At 46.1% G+C, this 24,009-nt stretch overlaps 1 protein-coding gene across 1 annotated transcript in view; it reads right to left on the bottom strand.

Annotated features, from left to right (window-relative positions):
* RBP1 (retinol binding protein 1) overlaps positions 1-24,009 on the bottom strand; it is a 109,992-nt gene that overhangs the window by 51,786 nt on the left and 34,197 nt on the right. The gene's annotated exons all lie outside the window — the stretch shown is intronic.

The following is a 24,009-nucleotide window of genomic DNA, read 5'->3' as shown; positions in this document are numbered from 1 at the left end:
CTTACCAGTAGCGGCCTGCACCTTTGCACGTGTGAATGGAAACCTTAAATGTTCTAACCACACTGCTTTCAAACAAAGCAGGAAAACCACAAAATAAAGTTTACTCTTTCAGCAGATAACAATAACCCTCGTGTTTAGAACTCACTTATAAACAGCTTTAGCGGTCTGTGGACTGGATCTGCTCTTTCCAATACAGGATATGTGCATTTAAGTAGGCTTCAAGTCGCCTCCTTGCTACTGATTTGGTGGCTTTGTTGTCTATTTCACTTCCTTGCTTCCGACTTGATGGCTTTCTTCCATATTTCTTCGTGTGTCTTGCCTATCAGCTTTTCAGTGTCACCGTGTATTGATTGGTCGAGGTGTTCTTTCCCTGCTGATGGGCGAGGGGTTCACCCCTCCCTCTTCCCCCTCTTTGAAAAGCCCACCAGCCTCATCTTGCTTCTTCTCTTGCCCCCTACCCCGTTCATTCATTTCTGTCTGACCACCATCCTAACAGCATTCGAGCATCCTAAAATGTTTATTGACTATTTCAATAATAATACAGGAAATGTTCAGAGAGCTTCTTTCAAATGTTTTTTCTACTTTTACAAATCGCATTTAAAGATGGTCGAAGAAGATGCGCAGGCATTACGCGGTGGCCATGTTCAAACAGGATTCATAAACATAAAATGCTTTTAAAGATGACAGATGTGGATACACATTCATTCATTCATTCTTTGGAAAGAAATTGTAAAAATAAATAATATTTTCAAAGGTAGCTGCTGGGGATGAGTGTACATCTGTGATGCCCATCTTTGAATGTGTTTTATTTCACTTCTAAAATCCCATTGAAAAATGCCCACACATTTGTTGTAGCCATCCGTTAAAATACAAAAAGCACTGACAAAGCCAATTGGTTTCATGAATGAGACCTATTGGCATTGCTAATACTTGCCTGAGGCTGAGATACATTTATCACCAGTGAGATCTTAAATGTATGCAGTACTAAGAGTGGTCTAATTCAAAGGCAACACAGTTTCAACCTAAAGCATCATATTTGTCCGTCCTTACTGAGTGTTTGTAAGCCACCTTACAATATTTAAGAACCATAAACCTCACTGAACTCTCAGCTATGACTGCCAGGCCAATATTTGCATTGGAATAGCCCAGGGATACTCAAAGTACGGCCCTGGGGTCGCATGCGCCCCTCCTGAGCTTTAGTTGTGGCCCCCTGGTGAACAGCAGCACTGGGCTGCTGCTCACTTGACAGAGCAGGAACATTAAAAAAGCAGAGAAAGGAACGGGCAAGTTATATTTACATGTTAATTAAAGAGATGGTAAAGAAGAAAAGAAGGAGTCGAAGAAAACTTATCTTTAGGAACACCTTTAGTTTGATGGAGTAAGGATTCGCCTGTGAAGCGACTTGCTCGTACTCATGAACCTCGAATACCACATAACGAAATAACCAACATGTTTGTCTTACTAATTTACCTTTTCTTCATCTATATTGGGAAACCGAGTGAAGCTTGCTTATGTGTTTTCTAATCCTAATACGCTTGCATCTAAAATGGCTGCTGCTACGCGGGAATTTCTACTGCGCATGCGTCTGTCATACCCACGTGACATGACGTACTCGCAGCTTTGGAGGGAACCCTTTCGCATCTGCGCACTAGTGATAAAATGGCTGTTCTGTGTTCTCACATGCGAGAAGCTTGCATTGCTGCTTTCGCTAAGCGTTCTGCTTAATCCTAATGCTATAGTTTATATTACAGTAATGGGTATAGAGTAGAAATTCACGGAACACAGTGTGATCTTTTATTACTGTGTTCTAAATTGTTTTCTTTTACTTTTCATGTATCGTACTCTTTGGGCCTGGGAGGTGCTTACTACTCCATTTTGGAAGTCCTTTCTGCGCATGTCACCTTGCCGAGGAAAAATGAACTCTGCAGTATTGGAACCCAGCCAGATGGCAGCAACAGCCAAGATGCGCCTGGGAACCCGACCTGCGACCCAGCTAGGGGGAGCTGAACTGTACTGAAATTTGTTACAATTGTATTCAATGTTATATTCACCATTGTTAACCAAAAGGCATATGTCATGAGAACCTGGAATTTAAGGGGCGTAAACGGAATTTGAATAAGGAGTCTGAGAAAGTAAAAAATTTAGGTGGTGTGATGACCTGTCCTCCTCCTCTGTCCAATCAAAATTGGGGATCCTTACACTTGCAACATTGGGGGGTGGTACATTGACCTGAAAAACAGTATAGTTAGCGTAGGTTTAGCTAGAGAAATTGTCCGACTTGTCTGATTAGCTGACCTGTCACTGACCCAACGCACTCAATAGGTGACTGAAAGCAGAGAGCTGCGGAGCACTCTGTCGGGAGGTTTGAGAACCCAATCGGGGTTTTGGGAAGTGAAAGTGCTGGCGAAGCACTTTGCTGATAAAGTTATAACCCAATCAGGGTTTTGGTAGATTCCTTGCAGAGAGGAAGTAGCGCAGGCGTTGCAACCGAAGCTGCGGGTGCTGGTATTAACCTTTGGTGAACCAGTCCTGATCCAAATTCTGGGGTTATCCTGTCTTGATTGTCCATGAGCTGCACCTGCTCACCTACTGGCACTGAAGTCTTTGGGGTTTCTACTGTCCTTTCCAAACTGACCCGTGGCCAGGGTTGGTCTTCACACTGTTCTAGGTAAATATAAATCTGTGTGGGTAATTGTCTTTCTAAATTGCGCCCTTTTCTTTACCCTCCCTGATATTTGCAAAACTTTGATTACATATGTTCCTTTTTCCCCGTCCCTTGGTAAATGAGATTTTCATGTATTACTGACTATTAGCGTGTTCCAAATGTTCCCCACCTTTAGTCAATACTAAAGCATTTCTATAATAAGTATATGTTCCTTTTCTCACCCTCCCTTTAATGAGAGAAGCTGAATCTATAGTATGTTCCAATTTTTACCTTCCCTATAGTTTATTGTGCTAAAACTGCTAAAACCGAATTCTCGAATTACACAATGGTGTGTTCTCTATTCAAACTGCCAATGAATCACGAAAGTTCTTGGGTTTAGTATGTTCCCTTTCTTTACCCTCCTTTAATCAAGTTGCGAAAGCCTGTTTTCTAAAATTAGCATGTTTCTTGTTTTTACCTTCCCTTTATTTCAAAGTTTCTAAATGGTTGGCATAATCTATCTTATTCATAGCTATACACTGTTTCTGATTTTTGTTATTGATAGTCTGATTACGTTTAACTTATGATGATAATGAGGATTAGATAAAGAGTTTGAACCTACCCTGAGTCTGTGGTTATTATACAATTACAAATGTTATGATGTTTTGAGTGCCTTTTCCCTTAACTCAACTCCCTGATCCATTGTGTTTAGGTACCTAGTGTAAAAAATTAGTAGGTTACTGATATAGGAATTAGAGATAAAATCACAATATACTGGTAGTAGAGCGTGATTTACCTAAATGAATGTTAAAGTATACGATTTGGAATTATGGGTCCAGGTGAGTATCTGTACAAATTCTAGTTGGGTGACCTACGCGCTCTATCAAGTTTTAAAGACATCTTGTAAAAACATGATATAGTTTTTTGCAGTTTGCAGAGAGTTTATTTTTTAACACGCATGAATGTTTGCAGAGAGTTTATTTTTTAACACGCATGAATGTTTTACCTTAGTACATCAGATTGTATCAGTGCATTGAGATGTATTTATTAGCAGTAATAGCTTTCAAACATGATCTTGGAAACATTCATGCTGCCCTATTCTGAAACAAATGCAATGAACTAGAGGGCAAGTCATTTATAAGGGTACACCTTGTGTGTGGCCTTGGCTGTTACAGAATTGGAACAACATTACAGTTTATTAAATAAAACGCCAGTGAAGGTTTTGTACAGCACACATCCTGAACTCGTATATTTTAATGGGCTCCCATATGTGGTAATGCAGACATAGGAGGCAAAGTGAAATTAACCAATTGCCTAGAATCACACAATTTCGTCACATGGGGAAGCCAGGACTGAAACAGATTTTCTGGTTTCACATTTTGCAATTCAGCCACCACTTGAGTATCACTTCCCCGCTCACATTGGCCCTGGGTTTCGCGACGGTCTGCAGAGCTCGGAGCTGAGCTGAGCTGTACGCTGCATGCCACGTCTCGCAGACCCGCAGATTCGGCTCGCGGACTTGGCTCCCGGCCCCCGGCCGCCTCGGCCAAGCTCGGTTTAAGCCCGCTGGGCCCCGCTAGCCCCCTACTGCACTGGCGAGTGGGCGGATTGCACGGGCTGATCTGGCTGGTCGGGCCGTGAGTGACGGGCGGGACCAGCAGACGGGAGAGAGCCCGCCTTGCATTGGGCTCTCACAATCCTCCTGCAGGCACAGACGGAGGCGGCTGAAGTGTGTGGCACCAAAGTAGCTGACAGCTGGAGGGTCGGAGCGGCGGGACCCTTGCGGACAGCGGAGCCGGACGGAAGACCAACAGCCCTCTGTGAGTACTCGCAGGGGATCGAAGGGGCAGGCTTGGCAGCCCATTAGTCTTAAAAAGAAGCAACCCAGGGAACACCAAACACTTAAGGAACCCTAAGGGGGCTCCAAAAGACCATATAGGACACTACAGGACGCAAAAGAGCTCCACCTGCGCAACCATTAGAGGGGGTTTGCAGCTGTGCTTATCTTCCCCCACACTACTTTCAAGCTTACTAAGGGGGCTCTAAAAGGCTGCAAAAGCCTCTACAGGACGCAAAAACATCAACATCATCTGCAAGAGCAATTGAGTGGGGTTTAACATGCAAACTGACATATCTGACTGAAGGGGGTTCCCCTAGCAGCCTCTGCTTACTGCTTTAAAGCCCACTCCAGCTTGGGCCTCTCGGTTTGCTCCGGCCACAAGGAGAGGTCTCTAACGCAAGCAGAGAGTTGAGAACTAAGCTCAAGCGGCTAAACAACGCGGCTTACTGCACCTTAAACACCAATGGCGTAGCAAGCAGACCCACATTGTTATAATCACAGCAGACAGCAATCTAGAGCCAACTGGAATGCCGACCCAAACAAGGTACAGGAGGGCAAGGACTGTCAAACAGACTTTGGCAATCTCCACGCCCTGGCGCGTAGGTAGTCGCCAGGCGTCTGTAGGTACCTGTAGGCGAACTCATGAGGTCGGGAAGGACCAGGGCGCCCCCTGTGCCAAAAACAAGAGGAACCAAAAGGGAGGGACTCAAACCCCGGCGGGAATAACACCATTGAGCCAAACCTCATCATAATCGAGCATGAGTTGGCCGAGGATCAGGGCATGGCAGCAGCAAAATATCAAACCATAAGCACAACATACAGCATCCAACCAAAGATATATACAAAATTCAGCTTTTTAAAGGACGGGGGCTCAGCCATCTTCTCCAGCAACAAATCCTTAGTTGGCCTACAAACCCCATTGTTACCAGCACCATCGCCTTCACAAAAGCCAGAACTCAGCACAAGCTTTTTGCCCCTAGATAAATCAAAGGCATTTCACCATCATGATGAGTCTATGACCCACAGAAATAAGAAAAACCCTCAGAGGTCTCCGACGGAAGGAGAGTATTCTCACGAACTGGCTGATGGGCAGCCAGGTTCTCCATCACAATCTACAGATAGAGTGGAAAGTGTTTGCCCGGACAATAGCCTGAGGATTATGCTGGCAGGACACAAGGAGAACGAAGGAGCTTCTCGAACACTACATCCAGACGACAAACTGGGCAATAGCCTGAGGATTATGCTGGCAGGACACAAGGAGATTATGCTGGTGGGACACAAGGAGAACGAAGGGGTGTCTCCAACACCACAACCAGACGACAAACTGGGCAACTGGATATCCGAAATGATTGACGTCAAGCAGGAGTCCGCGACTAAACCAAGGACAGCAGTAGATGAACAAAACAGGGAAACAAATCTCAGTCTTCCCACAAACATGCTGACCGGTAGCCATAGCACGCTGATCAAGCGAACAGACTCAAACCATCAAAGGCAGAACAGTCAAACTTCTCCCCAACCATGTATACCGCCCTGAGGGCAATCTTTAAGGACTGTAGGGCCTGGCTGCCAAAAGTAGAACCATCAACCATTCCACCCCACATTGCCCCTGACACATCACCACCAGGGGCGCTACAAGGACTGAACAACCTAACTATAAAACTGGAGCTGTCAAGCTCCCTCAACCCAATAAACTACAACCAGGGAAAGCCACATGAACTGAAGGGCTCGTCTGTGAAACCAACAAAGGCAGAACCACCAAGCTACAAAGGTGGAACCACCAACCTTGCCCCACCCAAATATACGCTTCATGCACTGAAGGGCCCAGAACCCCAATAACAGAGCAAGTTTTAGGACTCAAGGGCCTGGCTGTGAAATCGCCACAGTCAGAACCATCAAGCACCCCTCCTCACTCAGATACACCACTGTCAAGAGTATCTTGACTGACTGAAAGGCCCTGCTCGGAAACTACCAAAAGATGAACTGCCAAGCCCTACCACACCCCAGAACACCAGAACAAGATCAACAAACTGCAAAAGGTGGAACCGCCAAGTTCTACCCCAACCTGGAACACCAATGAAGGGCAAGTGGCATAAACTGACGGACCCGGCTGCAAAACCACTAAAGGGTAGATCCGCTAATATCTCCCATAACCTGCAATGCGAGGGAAAGCATCATGGACTGAAGTGGCCAGCTGCAAAACCGCCAAAAATGAAGATACTAATCTCTCCCCATCCTAGAACACCAACACCAGAGCAATTTTCAAGGATTTAAGGGCTCGGCTATGCATCCACTGAAAGGCGGAACCACCAGTCTCACCCTCACCAATGCCATGGCAACCTAAATGGGTTGAAGGGTCCAACTTCAAAATCACCGACCGTCTATCTCCCCACCATACCAGTATACCGCCTCTGAGGCAATCTACACAGACTGAAGTACTCAACTATGAAACCTTCCAATCGGAAACCGTCAAACTACCTCCTACCACAGACCACCAATGTTAAGGCAAGCTCCAGGGACTAAAGAGACTGACTGTGGACTGCCAAGCTCTCCCCCACCCAGGAACACAAAGGGTACAGCAAGTTTAACAGACTGAAGGGCCCAGCTACAAAGCTGTCAAAAGGCAAAAATGCCAGTCTGTTCCCTTCCTGAAATGACAAAATCAGGGCAGCTTCAGGGACTGAAGGGCTTGGTTAGGAAACCACAGAAAGTCAGAACAGCCAGTCTCTCCCGCGCCCCACATTGGCAACGCCAGGGCAACCTGCACGTCTAGAGGGCCAGACTACAAAACCACCAGAAAGTGAAGGTTTCTACCTTCACACCAAACCAATATACCAGGGCAAGTTACACAGACTGAAGGGCCCAGCTGTGAAACCTCCAAAGGGGTAACTGTCAAACTCCTTCCTACCTCGGACAACCAATACCAGGGTAAGCTTGAAGCACTGAAGAGACTGACTGTGGTATTGCCAAGCTCTCATCCACCCTGGAAAACCAAAGCCAGAGCAAGTTTCATGGATTGAAGAGCCCAGATGTGAAACTGCTGAAAGGCCGAACAGCAAAACTCATCCTCCACTCAAGACCACCATCACCAGGGCATGCTTCATGAGCTGAAGGGTTCAACATTGGAACTGCCGAAGGAAGACCCATCAAGTTCTTCCACAAAGTGGAACTCCAAACCAGTGCAAGCTTCACAAACTGAAAGGCACAGCTTTGAAAGCTCTACCCAATCCTGGAACACGAACATCAAAGAAAGATTCAGTGACCTGGAGGGTCCAGCTGTAAAAATGCTGAAAGGCAGAACGGTCATGCTCCACCCCACCCTGGAACACCAATGATAGGGAACTCTACGCACAGATTGAAGATAAAAGCTGCAAAAACACCACAGATGGATCTGCCTAGTATTTCTTTCCCCAGAATATGAATAACAGGGAAGGTTTCACAGATAGAACGTCCCAACTGCAAAATCTCACAAAGGAGGAAATGCCAATTTGTCCCCATTCCAGACCATCAACGCTAGGGCAAGGTTCAAAGACTGAAGGGACCAGCTGCTCAACTGCCAAAAGTTGGAACTGTCAAGCTCAACGTCCACCTGGAACACCATTGCCATTGAAAGCTTCACGGACTGAAGGCCCTGGCTGTGAAACTGCCAAAGCACATTCCGCCAAGGACATCCCACCTCATAATACTGATGCCAGGGCAAGGTTCACAAACTTAAGGGCCAGGCTGAGAAAGTGCCAAAGGCAGAACAGTTAAGAACTACCCTACCCAAGAACACCTGTGTCAGGGCTAGCTTCATGGAAGAATAGGGCCCAGCAGCATAACTACCAAGCTTTTTCACACCCTGGAACTAACACCAGGCAAAATTCACAGAATAAAGGGCTTGGCTGAGAAATTGCTAAATGCTAAACTTCCAAGGTCTCAACAAAATATAACTTCAACACCAGGGTCAGATTCACAAACTGAAGTGACAGGCTTGAAAACCTGCAATGTTCACAACATCAAGATCACTCCTACTCTAGACCACCAATGCCAGTTCAAGCTTCAAGGACTGAAGAGACTGGCTGTGGAACTGCTAAGCTCCCACCCACCCAGGAACACCAAGGTTAGTTCTAGATTCACAGACTTAAGGGTGCGACTGCAAAACATCTAAAAAGTGAATGTCTAGCTCCCCACCAAACCAATATACCACCGCCCGGGCAAGCTACACAGACTATGGTGCCTGGCTGCAAAACCTCCAAAGGGGGAACGGTCAATCTCCTTCCTACACTGGATTACCAATGCCAGAGCAAGCTTGAATAAAGAGATTGGCTTTGGTACTGCCATGCTCTCATTCACCTCGGAACACTAGGCCAGTGCAAGTTCCACCGACTGAAGAGCCCAGCTGCAAAACTGCTGAAAAGTGGAACCACTAAACTCCTCCTCAACCCAAGACCACAAACACCAAAGAAAGCTTCATAGACTGAAGGGTTTGGCACCAAAACTGCCAAAGGCTGTACCACTTAGTTCTCTCTGAAACCGGATCCTACTAAACAGAGCAAAGTTCAAAAACTGAAAGGCCCACTATGAAAGCTCTCCCTAATCCCAGAACATCAACGTCAGGGAACTATTCATGGCCTAAAGGCCCCAACTGCTAAACTGCTGAAAAGCAGAACCGCCAAGACCCCTCCCCAAACTGTCCCCCAGCCGGGAACACCAATGCTTGGGAAAGGTTCACAGATTGGAGGTCCCAGCTGTGAAACGCCACAGATAAAACTGCCAAGCTTCTGTAATCCCTGGATTACGAACAACAGGACTGGCTTCACAGACTGAATGTCCCAGCTGTGAAATTTTAGAAGATTTGAATGCCAATTTATCTCCCATTCTGGAATATCAACACTAAGGCAAGTTTCAAAGTCTTGAAGGACCGGCTGCTAAACTGCTGAAAGGCAGGACTGCCAAGCTCATCCTCCACCCCCGAACAGCAACGCCAGGGTAAGCTTCACGGACTGGAGGCACTGGATGCAAAACTAACAAAGGGCAGCTTGCCTAGCTCACCTGCGCCTCATAACACCAACAACAGGGCAAAGCTCACAAACTGAAGAGCCAGGCTGAGAAATTGCCAAAGACAGAACAGTCAAGCTCTAACCTACCCACGAATATCAATCCCTGGGCTAGCATCACAGATGAGCAGAGTCTGGCAGTGGAACTACCTAGCTTTCCCACACCCTGGAGAACCCACATCAGGGCAAGGGTCACAGAATGAAGGTCTTGGTTGAGAAAATGGCACAGGTTGAGTTGCAAATGTCTCTGCAAACCTGAACATCAACATCAGGGTAAGTTTCACAGACTGAAGAACCCTGCTGTGAAATCCCTCCCCAACCCAGAACACAAACCCCAGGGCAAATTTCATGGAGAGAAGGATCTGGCTGAGAAACCACCAAAAAGGTGGGACCACCAATCTCTGCCTCACACATGATAACCAACACCTGGGTAACCTTCATGGGCTGAAATGCCCATGTGTGAACCCGCTGGAAGGTGTGAATACCGAGATCTCTCCAACCCTTTATACCACTGCCTGAGCAAACTTCACAAACTGAAGGATCTGACTGCAAAAAGGCCAAAGACTGAACCACAAGGTTATCTTGCAAACCAGAATGCCAATACCAAAGCAAGTTGCACAATATCAAGGGCATCCTTGTTAAATTCTTCCCCGAAACACCAACCTTCATGAATTGAAGGGCCCAGCTATGAAACTACTAAAAGGTGGAGCCACCAAGCACTTCCCCCATCCCAGGATGCAAAATCACCAAAAGGTGGAAACAAAGCTCTCTCCACCCTGGAAAATCCATGCCAGGGTAAGCTTAATGGAATATGAGAGAGCTCTCTCACATTCCTGAACACCAGCGCCAGGTCAAGCGTCATAGACTGAGGGGCTTGACTGTGAAACAGCCAAAAGGTGGAACGCCCACCCTGGAAGACCATTGGCAGGACGAGATGTGTGGACTAAAGGGTGTGGTTGCAAAAGACAAAACTAGCAAACTCTTACCCATCTCCAAAAAACAGTGCCAGGTCCAGCACCACAGACTGAAGATCCAGACTGCAAAATCACTCGGAGTCAGAAACGGTAATCTATACTCCTCCCCAGGGAACACCAATGCCAGGAATAGCTACAGGGTCCAGCTGAGCACCACCAAAGGCAGGCTAGTCAAGCTTTCCCCCCCGTTTCCCTCCCACAAACTACACCTCTGCCAAGGCAAGCATCATGGACTAAAGGGCCCTGTAGTAAACAAATGCCTAGGGACAAGCAGCCAAGCTTTAATGGTGGAACCACCATATTCACCCTGGAACCCCCCCCCCACCACTCCAGTAAACATTTTGTGGACTGAAGGGTCTGACTGAAAAACAGAATACAATTTTGAACCGCCTCGCTTTCTCCACTGCCGAAATACCAGCCTTGAACAAGCTTTATAGACTGAAGGTCCCTCCTGAGAAACCACTGAAAATTCAAACTGCCAAGCTCTACCCCACTCTGGATACACAAGGACGAGCTTCTGGGAATAAAAAGCCTAGCTGCGAAACCACCAAAAAGGCAGAACTGCTAAGTTATACACTATCCAAATAATCATCAATGCTGGGCAAAGCTTCCCACACTGCTGTGAAAGTCCTGAAAGTTGGAAATGCCATGCCCCCCCCGCATTCCCTGAAATAACATGAGGGGAAGCTTCATGGACTAATGGGGCTGCTGCAAAACTACCCCAAGGGGTAACCCACAAGTTCTTCCCCACCCTGGAAACACCAACACTAAGCAAAGCTTCACAAAAGCTAAGGCTCAACTCCAAAAATGCCTGATGAAAAGCAAAACAACCAAGCTCTCACACACCCTGGACACATCAGTCTGTGAAGATTGTGATGGCTTTGAAGGGCCCAGAAACTCCAACCTGCCACAACATCCTGGAATAGCAATGTTAAGGGAACACTTCACAGACTCAACAAAAGCCTGGTTGAGAAACTACCAAGAGGTGGACCCACCTATTCCCTCCACCTTGGTAAATCAATGAAAGGACAGGCCTCAAGGACTGAAAGTCGAAGCTGCTAACATACCAAAAGGTGAAACAGCTATGCTCCTCCAACCCAGGAAAACCAACACCGGGGCAAGCCTCAAAGACAGATAGGCCAACCCAAAAACATCAAAAAAGGACTGCCTAAATCCAAACCCCCACCATGGGAATACTGAAGCCAGGGCAAGCTTCAAGGACTGAAGGGCCTGCTGCGAAACCACTGAAAGGAAAAACTGCCAAGTTCTCCAACCCCAGAAACACCTATGTAGGGGAAGCATCACAGACTAAGAGGCCTGCTGCAAAATCAATGAAAGAAAGCACTGAAAGGGGTTAACTGCCAAGTTATACCCCACTCCAGAAACATGAACGTTAAGGCAAGCTTCACAGACTAAAAGCCTGATTCCATTAAGGTTTGCAAAACGGTGGAACTGCCAACCTCTAACACACCCCAGACACAGAAGTGCAAGCTTCACAGATTAAAGGGCCCGGCTACAAAACTGGTGTAAGGAAAATCGTAGAAAATTAGAAAGGTCAATCTTTCCCAATATCTTGGGATCATCAAGGCCATGGAAACTATTGCCAACTGAGGGGCCCAGATGAGAAACTACCAAATGCCGGAACTGCCAATACCTCACACACACACCTTGAAACACCAATGCTGGGTCTAGCTTCATAGACTCAAATGTCTGGTTGAGAAACAGCTAAAACGTGGAACAAGGAGTGCCACCCGACTCCACACTGGCAAACAACAAAGTAAGCCTCATGGACTCAGAGGTCCAGCTGCAAATGTACCAATATGGCAGAACAAACAGCCAAGCTCCCACCACCTGGAAACCCCAACGGAAGGGCGAGTTTCACGGATAGACGTGGCTGGCAGAGAATCCACTCAAATGGCGTACAGCCACACTCCCACTGACCACGGAATACCAATGCTAATGCATGCTTTATAGACTAAAGGGCCTGGAGAGACCACCAAAAGGTGAAACCGCCAATGTCACCCATGCCAGGGTAAGGTTCACGGACTGAACAGCACAGCTGAGAAACGGCTGAACAGTGCAAGTACCAAGCTGCTCTCCACCCTTTCAGAACACCAACAACAGGGCGAGATTCTGTGACTGAATTGCCTGGCTGCAAGACCACCAAAAGACAGAAATGTCAAGCTCCCCACCAAACAGGTACACCATTAATTGAAGATTGAAGGGCCTGGCTAGGAAACCGCCAAAGGCTGAACTGTTAAGATCTAAAGGCAGAACCACCAAACCTGCCGCCAACCTCAGTACAAGCTTCGTAAACCGAAGAGCCTGACTACGAAAACACTGAAAGGTGGAACCACAAAGCTTCCCCTACCCTGTAACACCATGACAAGCTTCACAATCTGAAGAGCCCAGCTGTGAAACTGTTAAAAGGCAGAACAGCCAAGCAACCCAGAAACATTGGAACAACAACACCAGGGCATGCTTCCTGAACTGAAGGGCCAGCTTAAAAACCGTTAAAAAGGTGAAACAGCCAGCTCCTCCCCCCCAAAAAAATACACACACTGGGAGCACCAATGCAAGGGCAAGCTTCACTAGCAGAATAGCCCAGTGGTGTAACCGCTAATAGGGGTACCACCAAGCTCCTCTATTATGCAGGAAAGCCAGCACCATGACAAGCTTGATAGGATTAAGTGTGGAGTTCACGCAGGAAGACAAAGTTGGCAATTCCTCCCACAACACCAGAACAACAATACCAGGGCAAGTTTCACGGACTGAAGGGGTCAGCTGAGAAATCATTAAAAGCCAGAACCACCAATATTCCCCCACCCTACAAACACAAAAGTCAAGGCAAGCTTCACAAACTGAAGGGCCAAAATGAAAAATCACTTAAAGGTAGATCCGCAAAGCTCCACTGCACCCCAACACGTTGGATATATGTCTGACTCTTCTATCAGTTGCACCGCCGGACACCCAGTAGACGCACTACTGGACCTATTAAAGACCCACGTATTATAGTGTCCTCAGCGTATTCCCATGCTGATGACGGCATTCTTAGAGCCTCCACAGAATGCATCCGCTCCTGTCGGATAGACACCAGCTCTACAACAGACACACAGGTATTGAGTGTTTCCTCAGAGGCTGATGTGGGATCTGGAGTTTATCATCTGATCACTTTTGCTCTATTGACCTGATACAAGAGGTGCTACAGGGACCGTTGTTCGCAAATGCAAGTGACGGTGATGGGGCGTCTCACACACAGGACACAAACATTTGGCTCTCTGTGTGATGGGAAAAATTCTGCCTTTTTTACAAAACATGCCAAATTGGAATGACAAACTTCATTTAGTTTTATTTTCCTCTGGATATTCCAAAACGCCAATCGGCAAAACCTGCTTTGAAATCCCTCCACTGGCTCCCTATTATGGAGAGAGTCACTTTCAAGGCTATGTGCATTGCTCATAAGACGTTAGCCGGAATAGGCCCCTCCAGCACTCACTCCATTTCCAACCCTACCGTCTCAACAGACGCCTTCGTTCTGACACCCTACACCTAGCCGCAGTTCCTAAGATTAGCAAAGCTAGAAGCGGGGGGCGTCTGTTTTCTAACAAGGCCGCTAGGCTCTGGAATTATTTCCCTCTCCATTTGCGCAAGGAACCGAACCATCTTACCTTTCGCAAACTGTTAAAAACCTTGCTCCTCCCTTAGCCTGGTTGGTTCTCTACTGCTTGCCGTTACCAGCACTGGGATGCCCTCGGGTAGCCGTGCGCTTAGCAAGTGCATTTTTCATTTCATTTTCTGCTCCCACTGAGCATCATGCTTTCGGCATGTGCAGTCAATCTGATCATATATTGACTTTTTAGTGGACTTGGATTTTTTTTTTTTTTTAATCAAGCATAATTTTTACATATACCATGTTTTTAGTCACTGATTTTTATGAAAATGTTTTAATGGTTTTACCAGGCATTTTTTAGCATTAGTTGACCTTATGGACCTTCAGATGAGGAGTGGGTGTTATGAATCCCAATGTACCCCAATCTAGGCCTAGGTAGCTACACAACCTTTTGCATACATTTGTACTACCTTGCTCTGCATAACGGTTCTAGCACTGACCTATTACCCAGTTATGTGCTGAATAAATGTCAATCAATTTCTTGGAAACTAGCCTCATTTATTATGAATGATACTCAGAAAAGTCCCCTGCACATGACGTATATCACAGCATGAACATACTCTGCATTAAAGTCATGTCATCTTCATCCTATGGCGAAAGAATTACTTTGCATAAATGCATGTATTGATTTAGGCTCATTTACATAATCGTACTCACAACACATCGATTGTGTAAGGAACGCCAAGCCTATCTTTTTGGTATAAAAGAACCATACCGAACACTAGATAGATGAGAGGAGACGCTTCTACGCTGACACAAGACACTGAGGTACCTGCCTGCAGAAGCTCTAGCCAGCAGTGGTCTGACATCCCTTGTGGGGTGTCCAACTCGTGACCAAGACAGGGTCCTTCGTTCTCTCCGATAAGGTATTGTGGTTGGCTCTTTCCTAGGGAATTCTTGGCTTTACACCCACATACATGCTTGGTACACTGAGATAGGGTTTGCATAGTAGGAGTACATTTGATTACTGCCATGTATCTATATGCTGCATATATTCACTGTTTTAGCACCATGGTAGAATTCTACCTTTTATTTACTTTGTTGGTGCTTGTAATCTTATACATTTGTTTTTGTCTAATGATTCTCAAAGAAAACATGTTTTAAACTAGAATGCCGCTGTTTCAATACATGCTTATTGAAAAAGTCCCCATCGCTTATATTTTGTGTATCTCTCTCAGACCTACTGAGCACGAGTGACTGAGCGAAAAGTATTGCACTTTTTCCACAATCACTGAAGGATCAAGGGTTGTTATGTTCGAAAGTTGCTAGAAACGTTTAGCTCCTTGGTAAGGTTAGGGAGCTTACAGTGGCACTGTGAGCTAGCTCGTCTACAGGCTAACATATCCTTTGGGGGTTTCTGGATTCCGTCTGGACACCAATCACGTAGTTTATGTTTTCTAAATGTGCAAATGCTATGTATTATTAGGAACTACATGACAGTACAAGCTTTATGGACTGACGGGCCCACTTTGAAGCAGCCAATGGGAGAACCACTAAACTGCCCCCTGTCCTGGAACACCAATGACAGGGAAACCTTCACGGAATAATGGACCTAGCTGAGGAGCTGCAGAAATGTGGAACAGGCAAGCTCCATCCATCCTAGAACACAATCAGCCAAGTTTATGGACTAAAGGTCCAGGCTGCGGAACTGCCAAATTGTGGAAAGAGAAGCCTCCACCTGACCCGGGCGATTCGCAGAGGGAAAACCCCAACTATGAAACTGTCAAAGTGCCGGAACACCAACGCCATGGTAGGCTTCATGAACGGACATACCTGGCTGCAAAATCTCCAAGAGGTGGAAGCTTCAAGCTTCCACCCATCCCAAAATATCAACTTCAGGGGCAACCTTCACAGGCAGTAGGCCCTGGTTGAGAATCCACCGAAAAGCAGAACATCCAATCTACCTGATGCACCCCAGAATGCCAATGCTAGGGAAAGTTTCATAGACTGAAGAGTTCAACTTACAAAAACTGTCAGAATGCAGAACCGCCAGCCTCTGTTCGACTTATCCCGGGAACACATATGCAAGGGAAAACTTCATGAACTGAAGCACAGCTAAGAAAGCCCCAAAAGATTGAACGGCCAAGATCCGTCTCTGGACTTGAACACCAACTGAATGGCAAGTCTCATGGACTGAAGGGCTCAGATGCAAAATCGAGAAAAAGGAGGGAGCGGCTGTCTCCCACTTTCTCTGGAACACCACCAACACTCAAGTAAACCTCACAAACTGAAGGGTCTGACTGTGAAACCACTAAAGCCCAGGAATACCATGTATGGGGAAGCTTATAAAGAAAAGGGCTTGGAATCCACCAAATGGCAGAAAAGCCATGATTCCCCTGCTTCAGAAAACCAAGGCAAGCTTCTCAAACTGATGGCCTGCAAAGCAGTGAAAAGATGAGACCCCAAGCTCCCTTTGACCCAGAGCACTAATACCAGGGCAAGCAAGTTCCCCCGCCACGTAACAGGAGCCACACAGACTGAAGGCCCCAGTTGGGAAACCACCAAAAGGCAGAACAGCCATGGTCTCACCCTGCCTTGGAACATCAAGTAACAACACGCAACAATATCCCAATCGGTATCAATGGCTGAGGCAGTTAATTGATGCCGACCCCTCAGCGCAATTGAAGACGCCCGTATTCCGAGTGGTTCTATTTAAATCACGCCATCCATTTCTATGCAACTATTGTAAATAATTTCGTGCTGAACCACACAGTCACTTGTACATACTTTCACCGTTTGTCACTATGGGCCTTACGCTGTCTTTCACTTTGTCACCTGAGTCGCCACTTATATGCGTCACAAGCACATCTGTGCACCAAGTCCAAATTGAGCTGTCTATACAATTCATACCTACAGTGCTGACACAAATGTACAGTTTCCTCAATATTTCCTTTTTAAATATATGATGCCCTGTGCACATTTGAAAACTTTTCGTGAGTCTCCCTCTTTCCTTCCTCGTAATGTACGTTCAATACTCAAACTACCACCGCCATTGATACCGATTGGGATATTGTTGCGTGTTGTTATATTATTACCCAGATCTCAATCGGTTTATGGGTCATACTCTTGTGGCTTTTTCCTTGGAACACCAAGGACAGGGCAAGTTTAACTCAGTGTATTAGAACAGAACCCCCTGATTTATATATATGGTTTCTGGGGCAGGGGAAAACTAACATTAGAAACAAGAGTCCCTTGGCAACCTTATTCTTCCATCAAAGCTCATAAGTCTCACATCCCCACATGAATGTATGACCCAAAAAGGTTTAGATATACTTTTTATTTAATTTTATTTATATATTGTTGGACTTGGCCCTTTTTGCAGTAGTATCCCCAAAAGTTTTGCCTTCCTCCACCTATTTTTCTGAACCTCTTTTTGTTGGCTTCAGGACTCTGGGTACTTTACCAATGCTAATCAATCCTAAAACGCGTGTGTTCTCTTTTCTAAAACATGGTATGATTTGGTTTACACCGGTTTGGCACATCTGATTTATCTGCAAGTCCCTTGTAATGTGGTATCCCAAATACCCAGGGACTGTAAATTAAATGCTGCTAGTGGGCCTGCAGCCCTGCTTGTGCCACCCATTGAAGTAGTCTTTCAAACCTACTTCAGGGCTGCCACTGCAGGACCTGCATGCAGAGTTGCTGCCACTTTAACAGGGTATTTAAAATTACTTGCCAAGCCATAAACTCTCATTTTATTACATATAGGTCACCCCTAAGGGAAGCTCTAGATAGCCCTATGGGCATTGCGTTTCATGTACTGGTTGTGACAAACAGCCTATTTTGTTTCTCACTGCTGTGAGGCCTCCTCCTCTCATAGGTTAGCTTTGGGAATTCTCTTATATATACTTATGTGTTTTATTTCATACACTCCTCCTTTTCATGCCCTGATGTAGAACGTATGTCGTTTTCATTCTTACACTGTCAGGATAACAAGTACTATCTCAGGATTTGCCTTGTTTGCACAGTATTTATGATTCATGTTGGTTTGGTCTTCTTTTATGCATAATATAAATCAATCAATAGCTTTAACATGTATCATAAAAGCATTGAGGAGTGGTGTGGCTCACTGGTTAGAGGTGACAGACCCTGGAGCAGAAGCCGGACCGGGACCAGGGTTCAATTCACGACGCGGCAGGGTCGTGGACCAGGGTCAGCGGACTCGATAATTCTCACCTTGGTGCCTACTCTAACCAGGGATCACACTCGGCAACTCTGGGCATTAGCTTGCCTCATCTCCACAACGGGCCCCCACATACGCCGGGGATGCCTGGTTTCACCTTGGAGATACCCAGTAGGGACCATCTCACAGGGAAAGCCAGGACGGGTTCCCCAGTGGTCTATTGCGCAGAGATACTCCTTCGCGAGTCGATTCTAGTGTGTTAGAAACCCACAATTAATTAATTAATTGTTCAACAAATATACAATAAAATAATAAACTGTACTGTGTGCAGATATTCACTAGTAATATGCTGGCACAGCTTCATAGGCTTTGTAATATATTACAGAGCATAAAACAAGTATCATTAAAAACATTTACCTAAAAATTGTACATGCAAGTTTCTACGAATTCATTCCATGACATGTATATATTGGTTAAAAGGGAGGTTTAAAAAAAGAAGACAGTTCATCACAGCAGTATTTAAATAAAATCCAATTGCTATGTCCATCTAAAAAGACATTCTAGGGATATAGAGACATCCCGATGTAATCTATGATTTAATGAAAGCAGCATCACATAGTTTTTTGAAATGCCTCTGGTGAAACACAAGGCACATGGTTAGGTCATCCCACGCAGGGCTTTATGCCTGACTGACAAAAAATATTTTATATAATCCTGTATGAAGTCTCTTTTGTGGTGTATTCATTTTGTTTCTATGGGAGTATGGTGTGCAAACGCTTTACTAATTGCCTCTGATAAGCCGGACTGCTCTGCGCCAAGTTACCAGAGGGTGAGTTCAGGTTATCTTTGTTGTGGAACTACCTTGCCCTGACTAGAGTGGTGGGTTCTGTCTGGCTTAGGTGCATACCCTAGCCAATAAGAAACCCCATTTCTAACATATATTCAGTAATTTTTATAGCATTTCATCAATTGCTTTGCGCCAAGTTACCAGAGGGTGAGTTCAGGTTATCTTTGGTGTGCAACTTACTTGCACCGACTAGAGTGGTGGGTTCTGCCTGGCTTAGGTGCATACTCTAGCCAATAAGAAACCCTATTTCTAACATATATTCAGTCATTTCTATAGAATTTCATCAATTGCTAATTTCATCAAATATTGTTCCATAGAGAAAGCTTATTTATATGCATTTATCCTAAATATTTTCAAACTAGGCCTGCACAGGAAGTATAATTTATTCAATATAAAAATACATATTTACCTATATATTTATACCACATACTTAACATTATTACCAAATGCTTACTCCATTCAAATACATTCTTCATACATCTATACACACACTAAAATGCTGTCTCAGAGAAATGACAATCTATTTCTTGAACATTTTAATAAATTAATTCATTTATACTTACTATAATTTTTTTCTCGATACATTTTTTCCACTATATACATTTAAACAGATGGCAAAAGCTAAATTATTTCTTTTCTTTTGTGGCTTAAAGTAAATCTCTTCAATGTGCGTTTTGGCGAGAAAAGCCTTCTTCAGGATTGCCACAATTCAAGACCACACTCCACCTTACATGACCTGGAATCCAACAACATAATCCCTACGGAGCCGTACATATATAACTAGTAGCACAATTGCCACCAATTGTGCACTGCGCTTAGGGACCACCACCTACCATTCTTTCTTCACCCAATTGTGAGCCTTCGCCACTAGTCAAAATACAGAGCACCTTATAGCCCAGGAGAAGTCCCCAATGGTCTACATTAGTGCACTCATCATTTCTAGTGAATACACCAGACTTTCCCCTCATTTCCACTCTTGTATCTACTTCCAACTGGCCTGTCATGCACCAGGTCCTGTTGAACTATCAATTCTCCCCACCCCTCCCCACCCCAAGAACATCAACACTTGGGCAAGTATCACAGATTGAAGCGCCCAAATGAGAAATCCCCCCGAACACCAATGGCAGAGCAAGTTTCACAGACTGAAGAGCCAGGCTGTGAAACCGCCAAAAGCCAAATGGTCAATCTTTATCTCTACCCCAGCCTCAGAACACGAACACCAGTGCAAGCTTCATGGTCTGTGAGTGCCCCAAAAGGCAGATCGGTCAAGTTGCTCCACCGCCTTGGAAGACCAGTGCCAGGGAAGGCTTCATGGATTGATGGGCCTAGCTGCAAAACCACCAAAAGTCGGAACCGCCAAGCTGCCCCTTCCACATAACACCAATGAAAGGGAAAGCTGAATGCACTGAAGGGCCCAGCTACGTAGCAATCAATAGGTTAAACTGCCAAGCTCCCTCCCACATCAAAACACAAATACCAGGACAAGCTTCACAGACTAAAGGACCCGCCTGTTAAATCACTAAAAGGCAGAACCAGTTTCCAGTACCCCGACCAACAAAACAGATGTAGGCTGTGCACCGGCAAAGGTGGTTACTGCCAAGCTGTACTCCACCCAGTAGACCATTGTCAGGGATTTTTCTCGTACTGGGTGCCCCTGGCTGCACACTGTCAAAGTCAGTGTAGGAAGCCAGCTCTGTATATACTAGACCAAAAGAGTATAGTGGGCACAGAGTCCAGTGAGTCCCCAAAGGTATGGCAGAGGTTAAAGTAGAGAATACCTTACTCTCAATTTAGTGGTAGCTGGGCTGAGTAGTTAGGCTTATCAGAAGGTAGTATGAATGCATTTGTTGTACACACTCATACAAGACAGGAACACACACTCAATAACTAACTCCAGACCAATGTTTTGTAAAAATATGACTTCCACCAAAATATAAATCAAACCCTTAGCTTCCCGAAGGGGGCCCTACTGTGCATGACTAACACCTTTGGCAATTGGGGTCTACCAGCCACGGAGGGTGGGGCAGAGGGCCTGGCCAGAGTCAATGATTTCATCTGAGATATCATCTGTGATATCTTCAATTCAGTCATTTAACATGTCATGAGTAATGTAATATGTGAGGTCATAAGCAGTGCATGTTGTGGGTACAAGATATGGTTAGTTCATTGAAATATAACAGCCCAATGTCTGTGTTTTTTAGGTTTTGTTTTCAGAGACTATATGTGTGTGTTTGTGAGTGGGTGTGTGTCTATATATACACAGCTGAGTGCGAGCGCGGTCTGGCTGCAGTACAGGCCTTGCAGCCAACTTAACTGCAGAGCATGGCTGGAGGCCAAATGCAGCGGGCGTTGTCCGCCCAGAGAGCGATGAGAGCAGAGCTTAACCAAGGCCAGGACCTACAATAAACCGCATTGCGTGCAGCCAAAGGCCATACACAGTTGGGGATGTGCACTCATGGAGAGCCGGGAACAGGGCCTGGTCTCTGCATTCATGTAAGAGCCGGGAACAGGGCCTGGTCTCTGCATTCATGTAGTTTTGCCCTGGAACTTATTTGAGATCTTTCCTGGATTTGCTGTATCATTTTTGTCCAATGCAGACACCCACTTCAACTTCAAGAGATGGCAGGCAGTAGAAATTCAGCCTGGCAGTCTACTCTGGGAGAAACCCATGGCATGAGTACAAAGATGAGAGAAGCCTTCAAACCGGACACCAGACAGCCTTTCTGAAGCAGCACTTTTGCAAAAATGGACAGGCCCTGTCAAAAGATTTTGCCTGCACTTGAGAGGTTCTGTCATCTTCAAAATACTCAATCTCCATCCTTTCCTAAGTTAGTGGTCTCAGAAGCAACTAAAGGCATACCGTAGCATAAGGTAATTTCTGTCCTAGAGGAAACCTCATTCCTATCCTCCCCACATTTACTGCTACACAAAACTACATGAACGCTAGCAATCCATAATGCAGGTCTGGCAGGCTTCATTTAATCTCTATCTTGCACAACATGCTTTCAGTGGCAAACTAAGATGAATTCCACTTAAACTAAACTCTCATTGACACAGTGCACAAAGCCCGGGCATATACTACATAAGACATATGCTTTTGAGGCAAACAGGAAGGAGCAAAGAGGCTAGCGACAAAAAAATAGGCTATACTTTAGCAAGGGGAATGCAAAGAATTAGAACAAGCATTTGCAATGCAATAGGTCTCACATTAATCAAGTTTGAGCTATTGGCTTAGCTAAATATTGCAACACCAATTGCAATAAAAGTCTATGAATAGTAGCCCAAAAAAAGTGTAATTATTTTGTAGCAATGGTGGCATGGTGCGCTTTAGATGAATATGTTTAAAAGTAAAGTGTGCCATACTGCAATTGCTACACTAGTTAATTGTGGATGCGTTAACAATTGATGTGTGCACTGATGGTGGGTGTGCCTGTAGAAATTGTACACGGATGGCTGGTGGTGTGTTTGCCTGGTGGAAGCATGCACTGACGGCTGGTGGTGTGTGTGCCTGGTGAAAGCGTGCGCTGACGGCTGGTGGTGTGTGCCTGCCGAAAGCGTGCACTGATGGCTGGTGGTGTGTGTGTCTGGTGAAAGCGTGCACTGACAGCTGGTGGTGTGTGTGCATGGTGAAAGCGTGCACTGACGGCTGGTGGTGTGTGCCTGCTGAAAGCGTGCACTGATGGCTGGTGGTGTGTGTGCCTGCTGAAAACGTGCACTGACGGCTGGTGGTGTGTGCCTGCTGAAAGCGTGCACTGATGGCTGGTGGTGTGTGTGTCTGGTGAAAGCGTGCACTGACAGCTGGTGGTGTGTGTGCCTGGTGAAAGCGTGCACTGACGGCTGGTGGTGTGTGCCTGCTGAAAGCGTGCACTGATGGCTGGTGGTGTGTGTGCCTGCTGAAAACGTGCACTGACGGCTGGTGGTGTGTGCCTGCTGAAAGCGTGCACTGATGGCTGGTGGTGTGTGTGTCTGGTGAAAGCGTGCACTGACAGCTGGTGGTGTGTGTGCCTGGTGAAAGCGTGCACTGACTGCTGGTGGTGTGTGCCTGGTGAAAGCATGCACTGACAGAGATTGCCAGAATATGTGATGGGCCCCCCTCCCTGCTGGCAAACTCGGGGGCTCTGACATCACATGAGTGAACTGGGCCAACAGGGAAAGGGGAAGGAGAGATGTCAGAGGGCCCAACAACATGAACAGTTGTCATTTATAGTCAAATACGTCATGCGGTCAATTGGATCAATCCACCTATGTCACTCTAGAGAGTAACAACTTTAAACTAACGCCGGCAGGAACGACTGCAGCTACCTGATGTGATTGCATGCTGCACTGGCATCATCACTGTCTATTTCAAACACACACAGGCTCACAGTGGCTGGTACTTACTGTCTTGTGCCACTGCCGGCCCCAGATGAGTCTGAGTCAGTCCGGAATCCAACTGTGGCGCATGCAGGCAGTGACTCTGGTGTGCAAGGGCTGGCTGCAGGCAGGCTGAGCTCAGGCAGGCAAGGCCGCAAAACACCTTGGGCAATGGCAGTACAGGTTTGGAGCTACTGACCAGGCTGTCCCTGGCTGACTTTAGTTCCCGGGCGGGCCAGGGCCATCCAGTGAGACTGTCCTGGCGGCCCCTCGGCATTGCAAACCAGGTCACTGACTTAGTTGGTCTCCCTGTCGGCCAATAATTCAGAGGCCGGGAGTGGGGGGTAAAAACAGTTGAGTTAGCTAAACTGCGGAGCCGCCGCCACCATCATCATCATCAAACTGAATACCCCGCTCTGGGCAGCAGAATGTGAAGTCTCCTGCTGCGCCGAGTATCTGACTGAACCGGATGTCTCGGTACCATCTGATGAGACGTCCCCGTCAGGCTGCGGTGCGGGGAAT

The sequence above is a fragment of the Lissotriton vulgaris genome, chromosome 11 (genome assembly GCF_964263255.1).
Source record: "Lissotriton vulgaris chromosome 11, aLisVul1.2, whole genome shotgun sequence".
Taxonomy (NCBI): Eukaryota; Metazoa; Chordata; class Amphibia; order Caudata; family Salamandridae; genus Lissotriton; species Lissotriton vulgaris.
The sequence above is the reverse complement of the archived record's forward strand: the minus strand, read 5'-3'. Positions and strand labels throughout refer to the sequence as shown.